At 41.3% G+C, this 24,840-nt stretch overlaps 1 protein-coding gene across 4 annotated transcripts in view; it reads right to left on the reverse strand.

The window, feature by feature from the left end:
* The window catches only part of NCOA1 (nuclear receptor coactivator 1), a 270,074-nt gene that overhangs the window by 136,977 nt on the left and 108,257 nt on the right, over positions 1-24,840 (reverse strand). The window lies entirely within an intron of this gene.

Genomic DNA, 24,840 nt, shown 5'->3' on the forward strand with positions numbered 1-24,840 from the left:
TATTTACCAAGCACTTAAGATCCACTTGGGGGAACGTGCTATAGGAGTGAGAAGTATGAAAATTATTAGCTGCCAAGCTAGTGTTGAAAGACAAGGTCCTGCACAGCAACTGGCCAGGAAGGTGTTCAAATTTTACACATTACAAGTACCTATGAAACACCACCAGTGATCACTCATTCCATGTAGCAATTTGTTCTCTGGGCATTACTGTCCAACACCCCTTATCCTTCACACCCAAGTGGTAGAGTCTGCAACAGCAGAAAGGCATTGAAAACCACCATGAGCCATCCATTGCACAGCCACCTGCTTCCAAAATTTGATCAGTTAGCCATTGACATCCCCAGTTGACATTTACATTGACAATAGTACAAGGACGAAATTTGACTATATAAATTATGAGCATATGATGGATACAAAAGGAATAATAATATCCTGGCAAGCAGTTAAAGATGAAGGAAAAGACATCCTGTGGTTGTTATACCATCAAATGGTATTCAAACTGAAAGAACAAATAGCAAAGAGGGGGGTTGACTAAAAACTATTAATTTGAACAATTAATCACTGAAGATTTAAAGCACTTATTTGGAAAAATTTATAAAATGTTATTGCAATATGATGCTGAAGGAAAAGGAAAGGTCCCCTGTGCAAGCACCAGCCATTTTCGACTCTGGAGTGATGCTGCTTTCACAACATTTTCACGGCAGACCTTTTACAGGATGGTTTGCCATTGCCTTCCCCAGTCATTACACTTTCCCCCCAGCAAGCTGGGTATTCATTTTATCGACCTCGGAAGGATGGAAGGCTGAGTCGACCTCGAGCCAGCTACCTGAACCAGTTTCCAATGGAATCAAACTCAGGTCGTAAGCAGAGGATTCTGACTGCAGTACTGCAGCTTTACCACTCTGCGCCATGGGGCTCCTATGATACTGAAACAGAGCAACTAAAATGTATGACAAAATGAATACAAAATTTTGGAGAAAACATACACATTAGTCAATGGGAAAATCTATGAAATAAAGAAATTAAAGTTTACTGACTATCAAATAATAACAGAACTGGTATAAAATGTTCTTTAGATGGTATATTCTATCACATGTGGTAAACATGAAAGAAAGCAAGAAAATAATGGATAGAAATGCAAAAAATATTGAGTTTGGTTTGGTGTTGTGGTTAAGTGCACAGACTCTTATCTGAGAGAACCGGGTTTGATTCCACTTGCAGCTGCTAGAATGGCCTTGGGTTAGCCATAGCTCTTGTAGGAGTTGTCCTTGAAAGGTCAGCTTCTGGGAAAGCTCTCTCAGCCCTACCCACCTCACAGGCTGTCTGTTGTGGGGGAAGGAGATAAAGGAGATTGTAAGCCACTCTGAGACTCTGATTTAGAGAGGAGGGCAGGGTATTAATCTACAGTCTTTTCCTTCTTTGCAATTGATCCAAAAATATGCTATTAAATATCTTACTAAGGAATATTACAAAAATACATAGTAAATTATTTAAGCATATGGTGAAGGTGACAAGAGTAATATTTGCAGCAAAACTGGAAGCAGAAAAATACCCAGATACAAAGGAAAGGAAGAATAAACTAAACGAATATGCAACAACAGCAAAATCAACACCTTTTTATACATAACAGACTGACTTCAGAATTTCAAGAAAAGTTTATTCCCCCCCCCCCCTCAAATTATATAGTTGAAAATTAAAAATTAAATTAAAATAGAGAATGATAGAAGGAAAGATTTAGGTAATAATGTTCATAATAAAATATTATTCAATATGACGACAGCTGGAAAACAAAGATATCTAAACCGAACTGAAATATTAAATGTAAATTTAAGTTCTATATTAATGTATGATTCTGAAAACAAATGATTACAGTTTATATTTTTTGTTTATATGTTAGCAGTTGAATAAAATTAAAAACATTGGAAAAAAACCACAGAAATTTGATATGGTGAAGGTGGCAGGAGTAATATTTACAACAAAACCGAAAGCAGAGAAATGCCCAGATACAAAGGAATGGAAGAAGAAACTAAACGAATGTGCATTGAAAAACATTGAAAACCCCCCACAAAAATTTGATCACATTTCAAAAGGAGACTATACCATGCATTCAAATACAACAGTGGACTGAAAGAGAGCCTGCAGATATAGTCCAGTGGACAGAAGCCTCAAACTGTTTTAAACCAAGCACTAAATCCACCATAGGCAGAAACATCTCATTTTTGAAACACAAAATGGTCAAGGCACACATACATGTTGAGGATGCAAAGCCACTAATGATGCAGGACTCTGTCTCATACCCCAACCAGTGAGTACCTGGTGCCAAGCTCCTTTCCACTTCAGTTAACGGAAATTGCCCCTTTATCAATGCAGGATAACAGAGGTAAAGCATCTTGCACTTTCAAAACAGAGGACAATGAAGTTATTGTGTGTTTTAATGGACCCAAATAATATGGAGGTGGTAGACACTGCATCACTGGGGCAGAATACAACAGCATGCTACCCAAATGGAATAGGCTTCCATTTATATATTCCATTTAAATGGAACAGGTTTCAATTTCCATGAAGCATATAATGTCAGCTCTCCAGCATTCAGTTTTCAACTTTTAAAGTTCCCAAGATGAACTGGCCACAAATATAGCCAATGACAGGATAGCAACACATAGGATATTTTCAGTGTTAAAAATTGTGGGGGGGTGGGGTGGGAGGGGGGAAGCTTAGGTGGAGATAGCATATATAGAATGGTCACAAGGACATTCTTCTCCCTCTCTTGTTCCAGTATGAGTTGTCCCATAAAACTGAATAGTGATGGGCTCACAACTTATTGAAAAATGTACTTCTTTCAACAGAGTATAATTTAGTTATGCAGTTCCTAACCACAAGATGTAGTGATGCTCAGGGGAACACTACAGGATATATTTTTTAACAAGTCAGGTCCAGGTTCTCCAGACCCCACTTGTTTTTAAGTCACACAACAGTTTTAGGGAACATTGTTTTACAAATATGTGGGAGCCTAATTTGGCTTGGGACCACAGTACAGAGGGAGAAGCACCTACTGTTCTCCTTCCCATGTTGATTTTCTACACCAAAACAGTGTTAGGAGAAGTTATCTGTCCCAGTTTTGTTTTTAAGTTAACTGAATTATGGAAGCTGCACAGGATTTGCAGTTCTGACCAAGTTAACAAAAGAGATTGTTGCTCTTTTAGCTACCCACGAATGTAGTCACACTAAGAAACCATGTGATTCCAAGTCAAGGGCCATCCCTCTATACATTCTCAATTTCACACTGAAAGAAACTTTTGAACAATTAAAAAAAAAGTTCATGTGCCCCCCAAAAGTCTTTTAGAGAAATTCTCTTCCACCTGTATCACTTCACATTCATTTCTGGAGCCCTACAAATACTCAGAATTAATTATCAGCAACATGGTACGTCAACTCAAATGCTTCCTGCTAAAACACCCTGTCTTGTAGGCTCTTCTATCATTTCCCCAGAAGGTAACTGTTCATAAGATGATTCTCATATCTGACTCAACAGATCAAAAACGATCACCATCCTAAGTGATGACATTACATGTACCTCTATGGCTGGGGGAGGGGGGGAAGCAGAAATGACTATTAAACTAGTTTTGCTGAAGATGATAGCAAAAAAAAGAGAAAGGCTTTCCCACACACACACCAGTATAAAACTAACACAGTTCTGCTCACACATATTTGTTCCACATATTGAGATCTTCATTTTGGAAGTCTGCCTTTCAAGTGGTGGCCAACACAAGTCAAGCAGAGAGCAGTTAATGCTGCAACAGTGAGACAAGCAATTTACCCTTATGGGCACGGTTGTCAGAATGAAGTCAGCAGACAGGGATCAGAAAGTCCTTTGGTACGGCATCAGGGATGCCAGTCCTCATTTCCATCTCTACACCACAGAAAAGCACCATTTGGCTCAAAGCAACAGTTTAAGTTTTGCTTTTCCTCAGTGCTCACTGTGACAGTGAAGATGTACTATTTTTCCAATCACAGTATGGGGCTCTATGCAGGGGTGTCAAATACGCAACCCAAGGGACGGATCAGGCCCCCAGAGGGCTCTAATCAGGCCCATGAGCACCTCACTGTCATCTGCTTCCTTCTCTCTCTCTTGCTTCCCTCTGCATCACAGCTTGCTTTGCCAGGCTTACTCAATTGCACAGGAGCGACAGAGCAAAGCCTCTATATTCTCCATTGGCTGACCAGTACATGAAGCAACATATGTACAAAAGCTCACAATGCCCAGCCATTTTAAGTTTTCCCCTGGGTCTAGGCTCAAAGCATTCACCATGAGATTTTTGCAATGAATGTCAATAAATCAAAAGTAGGTTTGCAACTTACACACACACACCTGAACAACAGGGCATTGTCTCCAGATTTTGATGCAATAATTCAGAGCAAGAGGTGTCAGTTATCAGAGACTGTTAAATAAACAAAATATTGCAAGAGTGCTAATCTTTTAAGCATATTTTAAGTTTGTTTTTTAAAAAATCTTTTAATTGTGTTTGTGTCCTTTATAAAGTGTATATCTCTGTTACCTGACATTGCATTTTATGACGCCCATGGCCTGGCCCTGGTCTCATTTATGTCAGATCTGGCTCTCGTAACAAATATGTTGAATGCTCTTGCTCTAGAGGATAGTATAAACAAAAAAAGAGGAAGAGTGGTTCCTGCTCACAAGGACTTTACCAAACTGAACTAAACTGAATCTGCACTGCTGAGAATAAGAGAGAGGCAAAAGGTGACAGTGGATGAGCTCCCATCTTTTTGCTTGTTTTTCAGCTAGAACAGTTACTTGTTTGCCACATTTCTGCACCCAGGATTTTTCTTGCTTCTGCTGCTTTACAGATCCCTCTATTATTAAGAGACATTACTTGACTCACAGCCCCAGCTACTGCGTTCTTTGTTCAAACTTCACTCATCCTGACTATAAACCCCACGCAGGGGCAGCATAAGCTTTTTGTCATCTCATCCCCCTCTCTCTTTGTAGGCTGCATTCGTTTCATATTTTCCACTGCTCAGACGCAAAAAGGGGTGAGAGAAAGGCAGGGCAGCAATTAACCCCAATAGGTGAAAGCTGTATTAGTAAAATAATTTATTCAGGGGTTACAAAGTTTCCTTAATACAGAATCAGACCCGTAAAGGTCCATCTAGCCTAGTGCTGTCTACTGTGACTGGCAGCTGCTCTTTGTGGCCTTTGAATCAGAAGTCCATTAAGGATTATGCATGGAGAAGTCATAGTTACAGAAACACTCTGACTTTCAGCTCTTACTCTATGAGAAGAGCCAGTAATCCCCATTCAGGCCTTGAGTGACAGTCAATTGCTGGAAAAAATGCCTGTTCTGTCACATTGAGGGTTACTGTTTGAAGATGGCTACTCTGAGGTCCCTGATGAGATAACCAGAAAGGCTAAGACATTTCCCTAGAGGCTTTTTAGAATTTTTGTTCCTTATGCCTGATTTATGTCAGTTTAATTTCTCTATTCCCAACTCCTAAGCACAGCAAAACACTGAATACGCAGTATTGGGAGAGGTAAGCACCCCAGATGTGGTAAATGATGGGACTGACTATGATGTTTAACAGATGCGAGTAGCACTTTGTGCTGCTGTATGTCTTTGTAGCCTTCATGTGATTCCACTATAATAGTTTTATTGCTGGTGAACAGGATCTGGCCATGTGATCTGCCTAGCAACCAAAGACTGGAAGCTACTTCGGGGTGTAAAAACCAGTACCTGGCAATTTTCCTAGGAAAAGGAAGTTTTTGAATTTGGGTCAGCATTATTACATACAGACAACTGAACATAATCAAACTTCACATTAACATTCTGGAATGCAAATGAAGGGCACATCCAATAAGCCAAGCACAGACTGATCCAGCATGGTGTCATTCACAGAGGGGTGTTTAAAAAAAATAAGAACAGAACAAAAATTGTATTTTGATGAGCTACCAAGTTCTAAATGAGCAAAGTACGACATTGTGGGGCATTCGTATCTATGTCTTTTCAACATCTGTTTCCCTTCAGCATGCCACATGATTTCATTACCATAACACTGTGCTAAAAGAAATTACACTAGATTTTTTTTATAAATAGGAAAGCAGCATTAAACACATGTTTGTTGTTTATAAAGAATACTGCCTACCTGGTTGCTTTTCAGATGCAAATCCAATCTCCTTCTCAGCTTTTGTTTCCCACTGCAAACACTTTTTCACAAACAAAAGCTGGTTCTATATGACATACGTACTTCATTATCACATTTGTGGTCCTCAGATTAACACAGCAACCTGCCTTCCCAATGTTAGGCATTAATTCTTTCCACTACAGCCCAGAAAAAATAGCAATAGCCTATGAAAAAGGGGCTGGCAGAATGTCTGATGATATCTTGGCTGGACCATCCATCCAGTGACTCCTGTCCATGATGTCTTGTTGCGTTGCCAGGACTAGCTCAAGACAACTTGGTACCTGAGGCATGAAATTCAAATTGTTCACACACTTCCCCAATCATGAGCTGACGTCTTCAAGTTTCAGTTTGTGATAAAAATGACCCAGGATGTCCTTTGTTCACACCCTCCCTCCATCTGATATGGAGATGAAATTGAAAAATCCCTAAATCTGCTAAAATGTACTGTGGTCTCTTGCCTACAAACCCAAGATTGCTACTGAACATTCTTAATAGAAAAAATTTGAAACAAAGAAAGATTTAGATTTGAAGTTGCAATAAAGCATGATATAATGAGAGTATTCTGTAAAACATGGGCACCTAGAAACTTGTTCTATCTATTAAAATTAATGCAAGTGTATCTATACCAGTACTTTTGTCACATTTCATCTCATTCCACTTTGGTCATCACTTTCCCAGAATGAATCTCTGCCTGTTTCCAGGGTACATTCATTCCCCCCCCCCCCCCGTCTGAGACATGCAGGCACAGGGGTATTTTCCCTGCTAAGAGATGCTGAATTTGCACAACTACAGTCAACTAATACTCACTCCAATAAGTTGGTGCAGTATACCAAAAAGGAATGGAAGAGGGGGCAAAGAAAGGACCTTGATGATGCAGGGTCATGAAGGAACAGGGTTTGAGGGTTGTGAAATATTCAGATTATTAGTTTCTGCTCACAGGCTGAACTAACAAGGTGGCTAGATAAACAGGTACATGGGTACAATCTAGTACTGAAGAATAAAAGCAAAATGTTGCTAGGAAGGAGGACAACTCAACTAAGAGAAAAACCTGAACAAGAGACAGAGATTCCCTGATAGACTTTCTGGGCATTTTTGTTAGAATAAAGCAGCTAAGGTGGAGGCAGCCACCATTAAGCTGTTTTTATCAATGCCATCCCCCACCCCGCCCCGCCTCCCGATCCTAACCATCCTTCCTAAGCTGCATGTGACTTACTGGGGAAAACTTACCTAAAAACAATACCCTCTGCTTCATCAGTTGTCCTAACCTGTTGTGTAACTCCCTTCATCTTAAAAGTGAGTCTAAATGCAATACCCCATCTATACACTAATCTGTAATTTCTCAGTCTATCTGTCAAAAATCTAAAATTACATCTTTTCTGAAGTGTATCTTAAAATATTTGAAGATTTCATCAAATAAAACTAAAGGGTCATGTGTTAAATTTGTTTACTATTAACTCTTTAGTTGATAAAGATTCAAAAGATACTACAATGTCCTCACACACTTGTGTACTGTGTGCTATATTAGAAAACTCTATATGCTTTTCGAATTTTCACACCTTCTTTGACCCAAGTACTTCAGAGAATAAATTCTCTAGATAAACTATAGGAATTCTGCAAGTTTCTTCTTGAACAATAGCTGAGCAAGGAGGAGTTAGGTCAGCAATAGTACAAGGGGAAGGGGAATGGTATCCTCTCTCAATACTTAACAAGCTTCTGATTCTCCAAAGCTAAGAAAGCTCCAAAACAGCTTTCTAAACCCAATGCCTAAATCTCTGCAGTCCGAATAGAGAAGAAGCTACTTTTGCCTCTTGGCAGCTTAAATGGCCTTTTTGCACAAGAAAGAGCACTGCAGGATGTTGTAGCTACCTTTTCCCACCTATAAGAGGCCTGCAGAAGCAATCACAAAGAAACATAGAAGAGGACGATATTTCTCCTTTGACCACTGGAAATACCAGCTGGGAAATGGCACTTCTGCTACATGTGCTGCTATACCAATTGCTACTAATGGGGGAGAGGGGATTGTATATAGGACAGCAGGCAATTGGAGGACTGAACCCCTGAAATAAGAACACAACAAAAATTTGTGTGACAAAGACTATGAAGCCTGTAGCAAAGGGGAAAAGTCATAACCTATTGCTTTCCCTATCTGCTTTACTGCTCATTCCCACAGGAGACACTCTTGCTCTGCTTTCCTGCTAGAAAATTATGTCACTATTGGCCCCTCCTGTGCTTATCTGCCCCAGACAACCTCATCAAAACCCATGGCTTCATCTTTTGACATACTCTCAATAAACACTGAAAATATCATCATCCTCGCTAATGAACAGGCACAAATCTCTTTGTCTTTGACTCCTCACTCTCCTTTGCTCCCCACATTCAATCTATCATCAAATCATGCTGATACTCTCTTTACAATACTGCAAGACTACAATCCTTCCTCATCACAAAAACTTTGCTTTGTACTCTGGTCATGTCTTGCCTTGACCACTCCTCCTTTCTGGCCTTTGACCATTACATTTCATCCTTCTCACATCTACCCAACACCAAATCATTCACCGATTACTCTGTACAACACCTTTCCTGAAACCCCTACCATGGCTCCATCCCTTTCTGTTATCCAAAACAAGCTCCTGGTCCTCAGCTTCAGAGCCTGCCATGGCCCTGCCCCTTCTTCTCTCTCGATGTTCGTATCTTGATCGATCCCTGACAGATCCTCCTCCGCCACTCTAAGCTGTCCCAAAGTCTCCTACACTCTTAAAAGACTCCAACATTTCTCTCTGAAATTGCCTCCCAGAACCCCTGCATGAAACAACCTCCTTCTCCTTCAGATCTCTCCTCAAAGTCCAGCTCTTGCATAAAGTCTCTGAACCATGCCCCTTCCTCTGGTGAAAACAACCATAAGAATTTGTGATTGGGTGATTCTTCCTCTGCTCCCTGGGGTCAAGCACCTGTCTACATATACTTTGTAATGCACCATGAACCCTAATGGTAATATGAAGGGGTCATTTTGTAGAAAAATAGGTGGTGGAGCTCATCCAGGGATTGTTATGCAGCTGCACATACTATTCAATGGACAAGGAGGTGGAACTCTCAGAAGGAGGAGGAGGAACTCTCAGAAAGGTTCAGGAGTTGTGCTCCTGTGAGCTCCCACTGAATCTGAGGCCTGGTAATATGTAAATAATAAGAATAATAATTACAAGATAAGTCTCTTAAAGCACAACTTGAGGTTTATACAGGCATCTTGCTGAACAAGGATTATCCTTGGGGAAGTAACTTTTTATTCTACTCTATAGCTGTCTTTTGGCTTGAATATTACGGACAAGTCAAGTCATCACTCTCTTCAACATAGTTGCAAAGCATGCCCATGCAACAAGATCAATTCTAGTTTCAGAGCAACAGGGGCCAGGCAGCCACAGGATATCCTTGCTAGGTGACTCATGTTAAATTGCACACAAAGGTCTTTTAAACCTCCTGCATTCTCTTGGGGCTTGACCAACAAGAAAAACCTTGCTGACCTATGCCAACAACACCTTGCAGATGTTTTCCCAGTACTGCCTTCATGTTTTCCAGGTGGAATATCACATCACATTAAAGTGCTTTTCTGCCAAATGAACTAGACCCCAAGGTACTGCTCTAGTCTCTCCCTCTCTCTCTGTTCAAGCATCTGCTGCTCCCTCTGAATTGCTCTACTTATTGCGTGCAACAACCAGGCCCAAAAAAAGCAGTCAGAGATTCTTTACCTTTATGTTTCCCTGAAGGGTACATCACATGTCTTTTTAAAAAAATGCTTGGAAGAAGATAAGCTGGTAGCAAGGTTACAAGAAGTGAATACACTATTTGAGAGCTGAACAGTAGGTAAGACAGATTCCCTTGCAAATAGGTGAGTCAAGGTTAGGCCTATATAATTTGAACAGTATATCACTCCGCTAATTTTTATCTTGTCCCCAGTGCCCCAGCTTGTGATAACAGCAGTGCCACTGAACTCCCCCTTTGTAAGGTCAATGCACAATGGTCAGCACCATGAAGCCAAGTTCGTGCATTTGCAAAAATTGCTTTGTTCTATTCTTGAAGCTCATAGTGTGAGACATAATCTACCTGAGACCAAGGAGAATTCTCTGTTCTGTTGCCTTGCAAAAGGACGGAATGGTGAGGGTGACATTTTGACAATAAAACAAAGCACCTGAATGGCAAGTCATGCTATTAAATCCCCTGGTAGTGTCTGTGAAATTAAGACATGGCTGTATCCATGGAGAAGCCGTCAACTGCACCAATTTTTACATGGAAAAAAATCTGTCAAAAATACACCGTGCAGTTAGTCCTTCAGAAACCCTGCCAAGAATAAGGACGTATTTGTTCATATGTGTGTGGCTTCATCATCTGTTGCATGCTGCTTTGTAAGCTTTAGCCAAGAAGATATATGTGCACTTATATTTTACAGTATAGGCAAGAGTGATTTGTTGTATTAATGTTTCACGGATTTTATCGTATTCATGGCTTGTGGGCTGTAATAAAGACTGACTGATTTATTGATTAACAAAGAATACACAGTCAACAGTAAATGTAAACTTGCCCCTCTAAGGATTGCCAGGACACGGTGCTTACAACTACGCAGCAAGCACAGTCCAATGAATTCCCCATTCTGGCTCTAAAATTCCAGCCTGCCAACCCAATGCCCTTTTTGGCTGCCTTGCTTATTTGCTTCCCCCCAATAGTGCACAGCCCTTTCTCTAGACCCAACATGTAGCTTTGGCTCAGTCCTACCTCTTGGCATTATTCCTGCTTATCGCCAAGGCCAATCTGCCATCATAATGTGCTGAAGAATTTCCATCTTTAAAATTCTGCACTAGATAAAGCACCCAAATAGTGAATAATCAAATCAAATCAAATATTTATTTAGTTTATCCACCTTTCTCAGTGAAGACTCCAAGTAGATGAAAATAATTAAACCTGAACTGATGTCCAGATCGAACCTGAAGAGCCAGTTTGGTGTAGCGGTTAAGTGCACAGGCTCTTATCTGGGAGAACCAGATTTGATTCCCCACTCCTCCACTTGCAGCTACTGGAATGACCTTGGATCAGCCATAGCTCTCCCTAGAATTGTCCTTGAAAGGGCAGCTTCTGTGAGAGCTCTCTCAGCCCCACCCACCTCACAGGTTGTCTGTTGTGGGGTAGGGGAAGGTAAAGGAGACTGTAAGCTGCTCTGAGACTCTGAGATTCAGAGTGAAAGGGAGGGTATAAATCCAACTTCTTCTTCGTCATCGTCTTTCCCAGCATTTAAAGCTGCCCATTCAGCTCTCTGGAAACTCCATTTGTTGCCAGCAATGTACTTGCTATTCTACAGTAATGTATGATAGCCTCAACCATGAAAACATATTCTTATTACTGGCTACAATTAGAAAGCAACATTCCTCCCAAAACAGCACCCAAATTTAGCTGTGAGGCAGAATGCATACATATTCTATGAATTCTGTTAAACAGTGCCATTTTGATTCTTTATATTTTCCACTACTGGCAGATTCATCCCATTTTTGCTCTATGGAAATGAATTCCAGCTGAAATCAGTCACAACATGGCAGTGATGCCATAGAAAGAGCAATGGTTCTTCTATATGGCAGTCATTTTAAGTCCAAGCCTGCACCAAATAACAGTTCTGCGTACATCCTTTTTCACTCATTTCACAGCATCTAGTCCAAGTGAAACTCCTTTGGACCTCAAGCACAGGCTGATTAGCAGCATGGTTATTTATCAAGCATTAAGCATATCCAAACGGCTACTACTAAAGTTTGTTCTGGAGCCTCAGAATGCATCACAGATTCCACAGCCACATCCCAAGAAGTCCAAAAAAAGAGCCTGAAAGCTAGGCAATTGCTGAATCACTTTCCTGCCCACTTCTGCCATCCATTATTTTCCCATAACCAATTTTGGCCAGATCAAGGCTTCTTGTCTTGCCCAGTAACTCTTCTTAAAAGCAGTTTTCCCATTGATAATTGTGAAGAAGCTGCAAGCAATTACAAGCATGGAGGGCTGATACTTTCATTGCCTTTCCTTGTTTTTTCTCTCAAGCACCTTTATCTTGTCTGCCTTTTCTCAAACTACTGCAAGGTCATTCCTCTTTACCACCTGACTCTTAACTTCTGGAGGATGCCTGAACTCTTCCCACAGTTACAAAAAGGGGGAAATCCGTGTTCTCAAAAAGAGGTACAAGTGATCCCTTGTCAATCTTGTTTGCAGTATCGGTGTCCCAGCCACCTTCAAGATAGCAACCCTTGTAGAAATGCAGTACTTGCTATCTCATGCACAATTGCTGCCAGGTAGATAATTCAACACCATGCATTGATGCAGAAGAGACCAATGTGATTATTATTACTGCAGCTACCCTACGTACAGTCTCCCTGACAGGTTAAGTCAGAAGATGTTTAACCTCTCAGTCCAAATAGACAAGGTATTAAGCTTGGAAATAAATCCAGAAAGCATGAATAATATAGCTTTGATAACAATAAAAAGTCCCCTGTGCAAGCACCAGTCATTTCCGACTCTGAGATGATGTCACATCATAACATTTTCATGGCAGACTTTTTAACGGGGTGGTTTGCCATTGCCTTCCCCAGTCATCTACACTTCCCCCCCAGCAAGCTGGGTACTCATTTTACCGACCTTGGAAGGATGAAAGCCTGAGTCAACCTTGAGCCGGCTACCTGAACCCAGCTTCCACAGGGATCGAACTCAGGTTGTGAGCAGAGAGCTCAGACTGCAGTACTGCAGCTTTACCACTCTGTGCCACGGGGCTCCTTTATCATTACATTTTCACGGCAGACTTTTTATGGGGTGGTTTGCCACTGCCTTCCCCAGTCATCTACACTTTTCCCCCAGCAAGCTGGATACTCATTTTACTGACCTCAGAAGGATGGAAGGTTGAGTCAACCTTGAGCCGGCAACCTGAACCCAGCAACGCTGGGATTGAATTCAGGTCATGAGCAGAGAGCTCAGACTGCAGTACTGCAGCTTTACTACTCTGCCTACAGTCTGCCACAATGCTTATCCTTTTAGAGATTTTGGGCCCTGCAGGGCTGGCCCAACGGTTAAAATAATTCAAGTGGTTGTTTTGGTCAACAACATTTTAGGTGAAATAGAAGAACTTGTAAAGTGGTGGGCTTCAGGTATTTTGTGAAGCTCCAAAGGATCATTTACAACCTTGTTAAGGGATTGTGGAGGGGGGAAGTATTGTAGTGTACTTGCTTGGGACAGCAATATATATCCAGCCTTAGGTTCAAGCCTTTGAGAACCACAAACAGAACTCTCACTATTCAAAATCTCCTTGTTACTCCAGTCCAGTAACTACTAGCACCATGTACCCCTTATTCCAATGTTTGGTTACCTGAACTGCTGATTATCCAGGCTATTTGAGTAAGTGGTACCACACAGTATTCCACGTAGGGATAACTGAATGCCCACTTGTTCCTCCCTGGTTGAGAACTGAATGTAACCATGGCAACCACTGACAAATGCCAAACATTTTCCCTTGAGACTATTTTACAGATCTAGTATTGCATCATCAGAATACTTAAATTCTAATAGGAGTTTTTAGGGACAAGACAGCACTGGTTCCCTCTCCTTTCCCTCCTTACTTTCCCTTCTAAAACAATTTTTTGGCAGATGTCTATGTAAGTGTCGCCTTCTACCTTGCCACTCCAACATGTGTATTAACACATCAGAAGCTAGATGTCAACTCTGCAAAGGAAGTAAGCAGGTGTGCAAAGCAAGGTAAACACAGAGTTGTTAGCTATGTCACCATGAAGGAAGGGAGGGAATTCCACCAAGAGAAGAAGCAGCTGCATGAAAGCTCCCCCCCCCCAAATGAAATATTTTTGGTGAGCAGTGAATATGAAATTATATATAAGAAGCAAAGAGATGCTTCTAAAATAGAGAGATTAAAGTTGCACAGGTCCCTTGCCTCATTCACATGGAAAAGACAAGCCTGAGCGCTGACTCATTCACATCGTAACACAAGCTGCAAAGGTAGTTTTAATTAACATGACAGGTAAAGAAACAGCCTTGACCACTCAATATGCAGCACAGCTGTCTCCAGTTTAACACTTTTAGATAAAACCAAGAAGCTAGCAACCCCGATAGCGTGATCTCGTCAGATCTTGGAAGCTAAGCAAGGTCAGACCTGGTTAATACTTGATGGGAGACCACCAAGGAGTCCCAAGAATGCTATGCAGAGGAAGGCAATAGCAAACCAGTTCTGAACGTCTCTTGCCTTGAAAATCCTTCAGGATCACCATAAGTTAGCTGCGACTTGATGAGAGGGAGGGGGAAGAAGCAGCAGCAGCTAACACAAATATAGTTTAAACAGAAGAATTTGCTATAATTGTATAATTAGCACTGGTAATATTTCAGCTGTACAGTTCCTTTAAAAAATCTACCTTGTCTAGCAGATTTCAACAGAAGTTTAAAGACTGTTAGTCCAAGTTGGAACTCACAGCCTTCAGTACCTATACCATTAAGAAGGATCTGAGAATCATGCAAATGCAAACAGAAATAACACAAGAAGTGTGCCTGGAGCAAAAAGTTAAATGAAAAGTGCATACAAACTCTTCCACGACTGTTGCTTAAAAGTTCTGGCTTTTAAGCTTTTAAAATTGTAATATTTACACATACATTTATATCTGTGCATTCTAAGCCATAGGACTGAGACCAAATGAATGCATCTCTTCCTGTTTGCACTTTAGTTTGCTATAAACTTTCTACAGCTACCAGTTGGACAAACAAACAAAGAAATGTTAGTTACCAACATCCAGGTATCCTCTGGTATAGTCAGACACCATGACTCAAGCGCTGGCTGTGAAGTTCTGAGAAAAGCCCATTTCAGATGACTTGAATCCCATTATTTTAAATCTGAGCTGTGTTGTGATAGACCATCATTCAACCACCTTGACAGCTTGGGTGGGTGGAAAAGCAAATTATCTATACTCAAGAGCTTCAAAAAAGAGCTTGCTTCAACTCTGCAGCTACACATCCTAAGAAAGTCTCAGGAGGTGGAACTGATGGTTTTTATCTTGCTGCAATTATTCTAATTTTTATATAGATAAAGATACATTATTTTTAAAAAGGCAGTGGAGGAGAAAGAATGGTCTCGTGGAAGCCTGCTGATCAGCAACAAATGTAAGAATTCAGTAAGGCAAGACTGTGTGTAAGTGGAGTCGGAATGAAGCTAAGCAGGTTTGTCTGCCATTTGCTCAGGCTCCTTAGTTACTGGTAAGAAAGATTAATTCTGCCTCGAAGGCTGTAAGGGGTACACTTTCTGTAAATATTAGTTCTTAAAGACACAGTCACTAAAACCTGTCCTGGATGCCACACTCTTGAGTTTATATGTATGGGGGTTTACTGTTGTTTCACAGCATTCCATGCATGCTCAGAGAAGCCTTCTATTACTCCTTCCCATTTTTCAGGGTTAGAGCCAGGCATTCAAATGTTCACTCTGGGACAGAACCACAGTGAGACTTAACCAGTTTCTAAGACAAGTACAACGGACATGTATATGGATGCAGAACTTTTTGAGTCAAAGAGCTGAATCAGCAGGAGGACACTTGAGGAATAAAACAACTACTGTTCATCTATTTACATATGGTTAAGTCAGTTTCTTTGATATTATAAGACAATTCATATTAATTGACAATTCATGCACATTAGCAGACTTGACAGTTATTACTGGGTCCACTTAAAAACACAAAAATGTGAGAATAGGATTTTAACCTGTAATTGTCATATTGCATGGCACTTTAAGACTCCTGCATTTTTATTTGACAGTTATATCCCAACCTAAAGAATCATCAGGGCGACTTACTTTTAATAATCAAAAGAACAAAACAGTGTAAAAATCATCCCAACAAAATCATAAGTACAAGAAGCCAACCAGAAAGCAATGATCCACTGAAGCTCCAAAACAACAAATGGCAGCAATCAAGAACTGCCAGGAAGTCACCAAAGAATATTCAAAAATTATGTCAAGTAGCAGCCACAGCAACCAACGAAGTAAATAAATTGCAGATCTGTTCTCAATTTCAGCAGACACCCATTGAAGCACCAAAACTCCTTGCTAATCAGAAGTGTCTTTCGCAATTGGCAAAATACTGGAAAGGAACAAGCATCCAACATCTCTTTGCATAATAATGGATAGCTTATTTTGTGAAATAAATGTGATTCAGCTATTTCTCCCTATGTTGGGTTGCATCTTTCATGTTTAGCTATTTTATATCCACAGATTTTGGACCAATATATCCCTCAATATTACAGACAATTAAAGAAATGCATGTGGATTTTATTTGGAAAAATCCCAATTTCCCCAAATGTTCCCTTCTTGCCCCCTTGGTGTAAAGGAAGAGAAATGTATCTGACAGTTATCTGGCTAACTGCACTGCTTAAGAAAACACATGTCAAAAGTTGGTTGCAAACAGCTCACTGATAGCATCTGAAAAGAAGAAATACCAGATCTGGAAAGAGGCTACCTTAAGTCTGAAGCTAGGCCTACCCTTGAATGTAGAGTAACATGTTACTCAGGCCCAAATCATATGTTATAAACTAAAAGGTATATAAAATTCAACTGCATACATCATATAGCACTTCTACACCTGCTTGTCAATGCACTTATAGGAGATGCAACTTCGGGAGTGGGGCTAGATCTTGAGCAGTGAGATTTCCAGTCCATCACTAAAAGTGACCAGATGCTTTAGCAATCCCTCCAAATTGTATGGTTTTACCACAGAGTTTGGTGTGGGGGGGGTGCTGCTAGTGTTTCAACAAAGGAAGTGACATCATGGTTTTGTCACAATGCTACTTTTTTGCTCAAATTTCTCACACTGCCACACCAAGCAGCAGTAGGGGATCAGAGACAGGACCAACGAGCAAAACAGACTTGGTTCCATTAGCTGCATCCATAGCCAGGTATGGTTCCCTGGGGCATGTACATGCAATGGAATGTAGTTGTTTGAAATGTGTATAAACCAGGATACTACAAATTATGTTTCCTCTTAATGTCAACTATCAACATGGAGCATGAGGAGAAGAAATGGCATGCAACTCAAGTTTCTTTGCAGTTTAAACCATATCACTATCTTCAGATGCTCATTTAATGGGGATTGTGTGAAAAGGTATTTTACATCCAACTTTCTAATCAGATCAAGTAACATTTCCTTATCTCATTCTTCAACCATCCAGTTATTCACATGTGTGTGGTGTTTTAAGACATTAAAGCTCAAGCCCCGGCCTCTGCCAATATTGTTTTAACGTACATCTACATGCACAGTTGAAGAACCAAAGTTAAGAGGTACAGCACATGCATGGCATAAAAGAAGTCCAAGGTTTAAACTTCCTTATCCCCAGATTAAAAGGACCATCAGGCATATTTGTTTGCATAACCGTGTTGTGTTGTTTTTTTAAGTACCTCGGTGGAGGGGGGAAACACACAGAATTTGATCAGAAAAGCAAGGATAGAAAAATGTAGGCTTCCCATGGATATCCGAGAAGGAAGGAGCAGGAGGCAAAGTGCAACCCTGTTGAAACAAAAGAACAGGTTTCACACAGCTCCAAGAAAGTGAGATCCAGTGGGACAGAGTGATGCCAAGGACCGCCTGCTAATGAAACCCCTGGGTTGCTAGAAGAGTGCTTATGGGAGACAGGAAGACTGCACCTAGTAAACAATGGTGGATCATTACAAACAAGTAGCTCAGCTAGAAACCAGCTTTACCTTTCACAGTTCAGTAACAGAAAGATTAACGCTATTACTGCACTTGTGGGAGCCAGCATACCAAGTAAACATTATTCCCATGACAAGACACAGGATATGTGAGCAACATAAATACTAACAGAAGCTGGGAAGCTCTTTGAATATCTGACTCCTGGGATCGCAATAATGCTGGAAAGAGACTCCTGTGCAAAACGGTCGAAAGGAAACTCAGCATTGCATCACCTTGAGCCCCACAGGACAACCTCTAGATTCTAACATTATTGCTAGAAGCATTAAATACAGAACACACTTGCAGTATGTTGTGTAAAAAAAACATTCAAAAACCTGAGAAACTGGACGGCAACACAGTGACCCTATTTAGGAAGCCATCTGAATAGTGCAGGAAAAGTGAGGCATCAAGACAAACAAGAATTAATTCAAGCTTCCAGCAACCGATGTGAAAGCATTTCCAAGACAGAGTTTTTGGGCCAATCTGTTGACAATTCAGAGAGTAATTCAACAGACTCAGGAGGGACAGCACACAGCAGCCTCTGTGGATTGCAGCAAGGCAATATGGAATGGACTAATTTTTGCCACAAGTGTCTTGCTAAGGAAATACAGGACAAAAATTACTATTCTGCTAAATTAATTAATCTCTACTCAAAATGAACATGTGTCTGAAAGCAAAGAATCTCTCCTGCCTGCTTACAAGGAAAAGGCAAACTCTTCATATCACCAAACAGTTCCAACATACATGAAGTATGAAGTGTTTGTCCAGAAAGCTGCAATTCTGAAAACTATCAGCACCAAATCAAGTGCCCTGACTCCTACAATCCAAAAAGCATTTTGACATGCACTGGTTTCCATCCACCTTCTTCATCGACACACTGAGGAGTTAGTTTGCCACATTTGCTCAGAGGTTTGCTGGGAGAAAAGTTATCTCCCCCCGTAGACTCACACAATGGCTGTTGAGTTGCAGCATCAAAATGTAAGAACTTGTGTAAATGAGGCCCTGAATGGAGCTCTGGGGCTGCACCAGCTGCCTCTCTTCTTTTTTAGCCCACTGGAGAAAAAGATGGTTCAATGGTAGAATCTTAATCACAAGTGGGTTTCACACTCCCCCAATGAGGCAATAAAATTTTAATAATCCACTAAGTAACACCAGTCCATTCATTACAATATATTGAATGGGATCGCTCCCAAAAAACTAGAAGGCCGCTGAACTGGCAGTAATACACATTCTTTAGCTAGATGGCACAAAGAGCTTGCCCTGAAGATCTTTATGTGTCAGAGCTCACCCTCTTCATCCTGGACAAGACGCTGTTCTTTTCTGTCCAAGAAGGTGGATGGAAACCAGTGTGTGTCAAAATACCTTTTAGATTGTAGGAGTCAGGGCACTTGACTCAGTGCTGGTATTTTTCAGAATTGTAGCTCTCTGGACAAGCACCTAAAACACACACTCCCCCCTCCCCCCATAGACTCACACAATGGCCAGAACATTTTTCACCAGACACCAGTAATCAGCAAAGTGATATCACCGAACAACTAACTGGATTAATACATAGCTATGTGGCATTCACGAAAGATAATACAAACATAATCTAGATAACTTTATATTATGAGAGTTGCAGAATAAGCCATAATGTCCTGCATTATCCCTTCCACAACAGCATATACAGCATCTCTTATACTGACTTGTATTGCCTTCCTGTTGTTTCAGCCCAGTCAACACAAACTAACAATCACCATATCCCAACTTGTGATCTTTTAATCTTTTAATTTCCATGATTTCAAATACTAACTCACTGCCCACTTTCTCTATATTTAGGACTGCTTGCCATTCCATTCTATTGTCTGATGAAGTGTGCTTCTAGCACACAAAAGCTTACATTCTGAATAAAATTTTGTTGGTCTTAAAGGTGCAACTTGACTCCTGCTTTGTCCTGCTGCTTCAGACCAACACAGCTGTCCACCTGGATCTAGAGTACCACAAAAACATTCAGAAGGAATGCATTCCTCTAACACCAAACTGCAGCAAATACCAGGCAGTATACACTTGCTCTGTATTCACAAGAACTGAAGATCAAGGGCAAAATGGTGATGTTATAGCTAAGACCTGTCCTGAAAACAGCTTAGTTTTTTAGTATCTTTCCTTTGGGGTTCCCTCACCCAATTGTGAATGATAGAAAGCACATGTTATTGCAAAGTGAAAAACAATAAATTTTTCTGCTGCTTCAGGTGCTACTTATAATATCTCAACTGGAACTGTAAAGTAGGAAGAGTCTCTTATCTCTATGGAATGCTAAAACTTCTAGCAACCAAATGCAGATGTTTCTCTCTCAGATAGGATACTGGATTGGACAGATCACACATTTGACCTAACATGGCCATTACTAGGTTAATGAGAGAAAGGGTGAGCAAGGATATACCGTATTTTTCGGTCCATAAGGCGCTCTGGACCATAGGACGCACCTTCCTCCTGGGGGGCGATCCGCTGCCTCTGCCTCCGATACCGGCGCTTCCCCCGCACCTGCCTGCCTGGCTCCAGCTTCTTCCAGCAAGCGCTGGAAGCACCTGCCCTCTCCGCAAACCCAGCGCTTCGTGAGCGCCAGCTGTGGAGGGGGCGCCGTGCTTTCTCCGTGCCTGTCTACCTGGCTCCAGCTCTGATGCTTAAAGCAAGCTCCGGGATCGGAGGGTGGAGGAAGCGATCCTGGTGCTTGCTGTAAGCGTCAGAGCTGGAGCCAGGCAGACAGGCACGGAGGAAGCACGCTGCCCCCTCCGCAGCCGGCGCTTGCGAAGCACTGGGTTTGCGGTGGGGACAGCGTGGAGCGATCCCAGCGCTTGTTGGAAGAAGCTGGAGCCAGGCAGGCAGGCGCGGGGGAAGTGCCAGGATCAGAGACGGAGGCAGCAGATCCCCCCCCCCCCCGAGGAAGGTACCTTCGCTCCATATGACGCACACACTTCCCCCCACACACACTTTTTTTGGGGGGGGGAGTGCGTCTTATGGTCCGAAAATACGGTAATGCTTAGATCTAGATCAGGGGTGTCGAACTCATTTGTTATGAGGACCAAATCTGACATAAATGAGACCTTGTTGGGCCAGACCATGTCAGGTTGGGCCGAGCCATGTCGGGCCGGGCCATGTGTGTACCTATTTAAGATTAGGTAGCAGAGATAAAAAATGTATAAAGAACACAAACACATATATATATATATTTAAAAACTTAAAACATGCTTAAAACATTAGCATTCATTTGTCTTAAAGATACTTTCTTTGTATTTCTCCCATGGGATCCAGGAACTCGGCAAAGGAAGCTCTGGCTCTTTCCTTCCTTCCCCAGGGGACGGGGGGGGGAGCCTCAGCCAATAGAAGGAAGAGAGACTTGGCTCAGTAGCTCTGCTGTGCAATTAAGAGAGCCTGGCAAAGCAAGCTATTTCTCCCCCCTTCCTCCCCAAGGGAGCTCAGCCCATGGAGAAAATAGAAGTTTTGCTCTATAGCTCCTGTGCAACCAAGCAAGCCTTGTAAAGCAAGCTGTTCTGCAGAAGGATGCAGGAGAGAGGGAGAAGGAAGCAGATGACAGCCAGTTGCTCAAGGGCCTGATAGGAGCCCTCTGAGGGTCTGATTCGGCCCCCAAACTGCATGTTTGACACCCCTGATCTAGATGAACAAACCTGGACTCAAGAAAGCCCCACTACTTTCATGCCTAAGCCAGTTAACTTTGCTCCTTTCCCCATGTGTTATATACTTTCTGCCTCCTGTTTTTTAAACCCATCTATGCCTCTGTAACATGCAACCCCTTTGGAGTCCCACACTCAATAGCTGTCCCTGGTATGGGCCAGAAACGCAGAAGTTCAATCAACAGAAAAAAAAAATTAGTGTGAGACTTGAAATGCTTATAAATAGAGAACAAGCCATTTGAGAACTACATCACCAGCCTGCAGTGCAGCACCACACACTGAACAGTTAGAGGCTGTTCTTATTGCTTTGAGTGACAGAGATGTTGCCAACCTGGGGGGGGGGGGGCGGCCTGCAGGCTGGTGCTGGGCTTGGAAATTGGAGAGCCCAAGTGCTTCTACTTAGTAAGGCCACAGTTAATACCAGATCATGATTGTACAGCAAAATCAGAAAAAATGGTCAAAGCATCAACCTCTTTTGCAACAGAGACAAAATACAGCTGCTTCCAATCTCTGAGTATGTCTTACAAACACTCTTGCTTATTCTGTCATCCACTAACATGCAGTTGGCCTCAATATTTCTGAATCCTTCTGAGATTATACTTTTGGTGATGGTAGACTAAAGATAATTGGTTCCACCTTTTAAAAACTAAAAAAAAAATGATAGCAACCTCTGTGGTCACTAACAATAAAAACATGAAATGAGGATCTGGTAATTTCTTCTTTGGAGCACAGAGGTAATTAAATATAACAAATGGGAGGGAATGCATCTTCACCCCTCTAAGGCTATTTTGAGGGAGTTTTAACAGCAAAGGGTAATTTTAAAAAAGAGTCCACGGCACTGTACCTTGTAAGTACCAAAGGAAACCTGGGGGCATAAAGAATCTTGATGCAGTTACATATTTTATATAGAAATATACACAAGGGTAGAGTCCTCCTATAAGCAGTACTTCCAAGACACATGCTAGATACAAGCACACTACTTAAGATTGTCTATACTAGTCTGAAACAGATATGACATTTACAGTTTCCCTCAAAACACCCTGACAACTATAGCTTTGTGAGCCCAGAATTCCTTCAAAATTCTAGTCACTATATGAGTTTCCAGGGCTCCCTAACTAGGAGTCATGTTGGGCGAACATAGATGCACCAGTATTTTAATATAAACCTTCCCTTTCTTCCCAAGGTATTTAATACTAGAAATCTAGCTAGAAATATTCATATTGTTGGACATCCCCAGTCTGTTCCACAGATGCTGAAAATATTTTTATCTTCTTTCCAATCATAATTTTAGTACCTTGATAAGTTTTTGTAAAATTTGCTCCTCTCTGTCAGAGATACTGGAAGCAAACATAATTCATAAAAACATACAAGACACAGTGATAGTTACTTAAAAACAAACCAAATAATATTAAAAGCCACAGAAAAAAATTGACAGCCCATGATTGATTTTAAAATGCCTTACACAAGAACTTTACGTTTAGGCAGCAAAATGAAAGAAGTGGCAAGGATATATCCCCAGGCAACAACAGTTCTGCAGCCAAGGAAGTTCTGTTCTAGACCTTAAATTTTCTGACTCTGTAAATAAGGGAGCACAGAACAGGGCCCTTCCAACCAATTTGAGGGAAAGCACAGAGAGACTTTTAGAATGCAGTACACAGCAACTTCATGTGTTCAGTATTTTGGTGGAAGACATACTTGAATGGTAAAATACATGGTTTACATGATAAAGAATTTGGTCAGGTTCAGTCTCCAGTTTTAAAAAGGCCCTCCTGCCAGTCAGAATAGGCATTGTGGGCTAAACTGATCAGCGATCTGATAGTATTAGGGTAGCCTCAAGGTCATTTCAAATTTGTCCCTTGGAGTCCTGTTACTAACCTGTGTTTTCCATACTTGTAAGCTTTATCATAATCACAGGCTCCACCCACCCTCCCCTGAATTAATGAAACCCATGCACACATAAGCCTCACAATAAACATGATGCACATATAAGCATCACAATAAACATGATACTTAGGTGGCAGGAAAATCCTGAGTGCATTGGCCTTAACTTCTTCAAGAAGAAAGTGAAAGAAATTCACAACTTGCAAAAAACAAAATGCAGCAATAGGAATACACTATTTTTAAAAAGTAAAAACAAAGAGCTCCACCAACAAAACCATAGCGAGAATTCAATGGCCAGGAAGAGGGCTCTATGTCATTTATGCTGACTTTGATTACAGGAAGGTCTCTAGCTCTTTAGCATAGTTCAGGTTTTTAAGCCAAAAATAAACTGAAGTGCAGAGATGCATAGGAACAAAAAGATTTATTTGGAGATTACATCACCTCCCTGAACATTTATCAGTCGCATGCTGACCTGGCACTCTAGAAACTAGTGGTCCCTCAAGGTATGCACTGTGTATCATCACAATGCAAACCTGAGAAACAACCATATGGTCATTCTCCCTGCACCTTAGTTTAAAATATTATGCAATATGATGTGCACACAGTAATACATTGTACCAGACTGCGGACGCACAGAGTTCCAAATTGGAAATGAGTCACTGCCACAGTGCAGGTCTATCCAGTCCAGTACACCCCCCCCCCCACACACACACACATGCTGTGTAGCAACTGTTGCATGCAGTTACCTGTGCCAATTCTCTTTTCCCAGCATGTCAAACTCTGTCAGAGACACAGCAGCATAACGCAAGTGGCATGCATTGGTTGTTACAGAAAGAGATGCTCCATCACTTCTAAGCCATGGCATGCCATGCCATGTCATCCTGAGCCACAAGACACTGTACTGCTAACACACTTGGTATACTGCTCAAGTCTACTTAGGCAGCTGTCAACAATAGGTCCTCAGCTTTTGTCTGCTGTGCCTTCGAACTGTGTCTGTTAAGATTTCTGGAACCTCATGTCAGACTAACAAATCCACCACTCCAACTCAAGAACATTTGAAACTCGCTGAAACAAGAGCACTAAATCAATTTCCACCAGAAGACAGACTTCCTTCGCAAAGGTGACGGCTTGTTAGGTGAAAACAATCTGAAATAATTAACTTTTTTTCTGCTGCTTTTACTGCTTGTCAATGATTACCAACTGTTAAGCAATCAGCATTTTGTTTATACTAAGCAAGAGTTCTTTTCTTTCTTACTTTGTTTCTTTAAGAACCTTCCTTGCATTACCAAAGGGGGGGGGGCTTTAAGGCTATTTCTGTGAGCTGCTGAGAGGATCCTTGCCAAATACGACCAACTTAA

The sequence above is a fragment of the Heteronotia binoei genome, chromosome 1 (assembly GCF_032191835.1).
Source record: "Heteronotia binoei isolate CCM8104 ecotype False Entrance Well chromosome 1, APGP_CSIRO_Hbin_v1, whole genome shotgun sequence".
In the NCBI taxonomy this organism is placed as follows: Eukaryota; Metazoa; Chordata; class Lepidosauria; order Squamata; family Gekkonidae; genus Heteronotia; species Heteronotia binoei.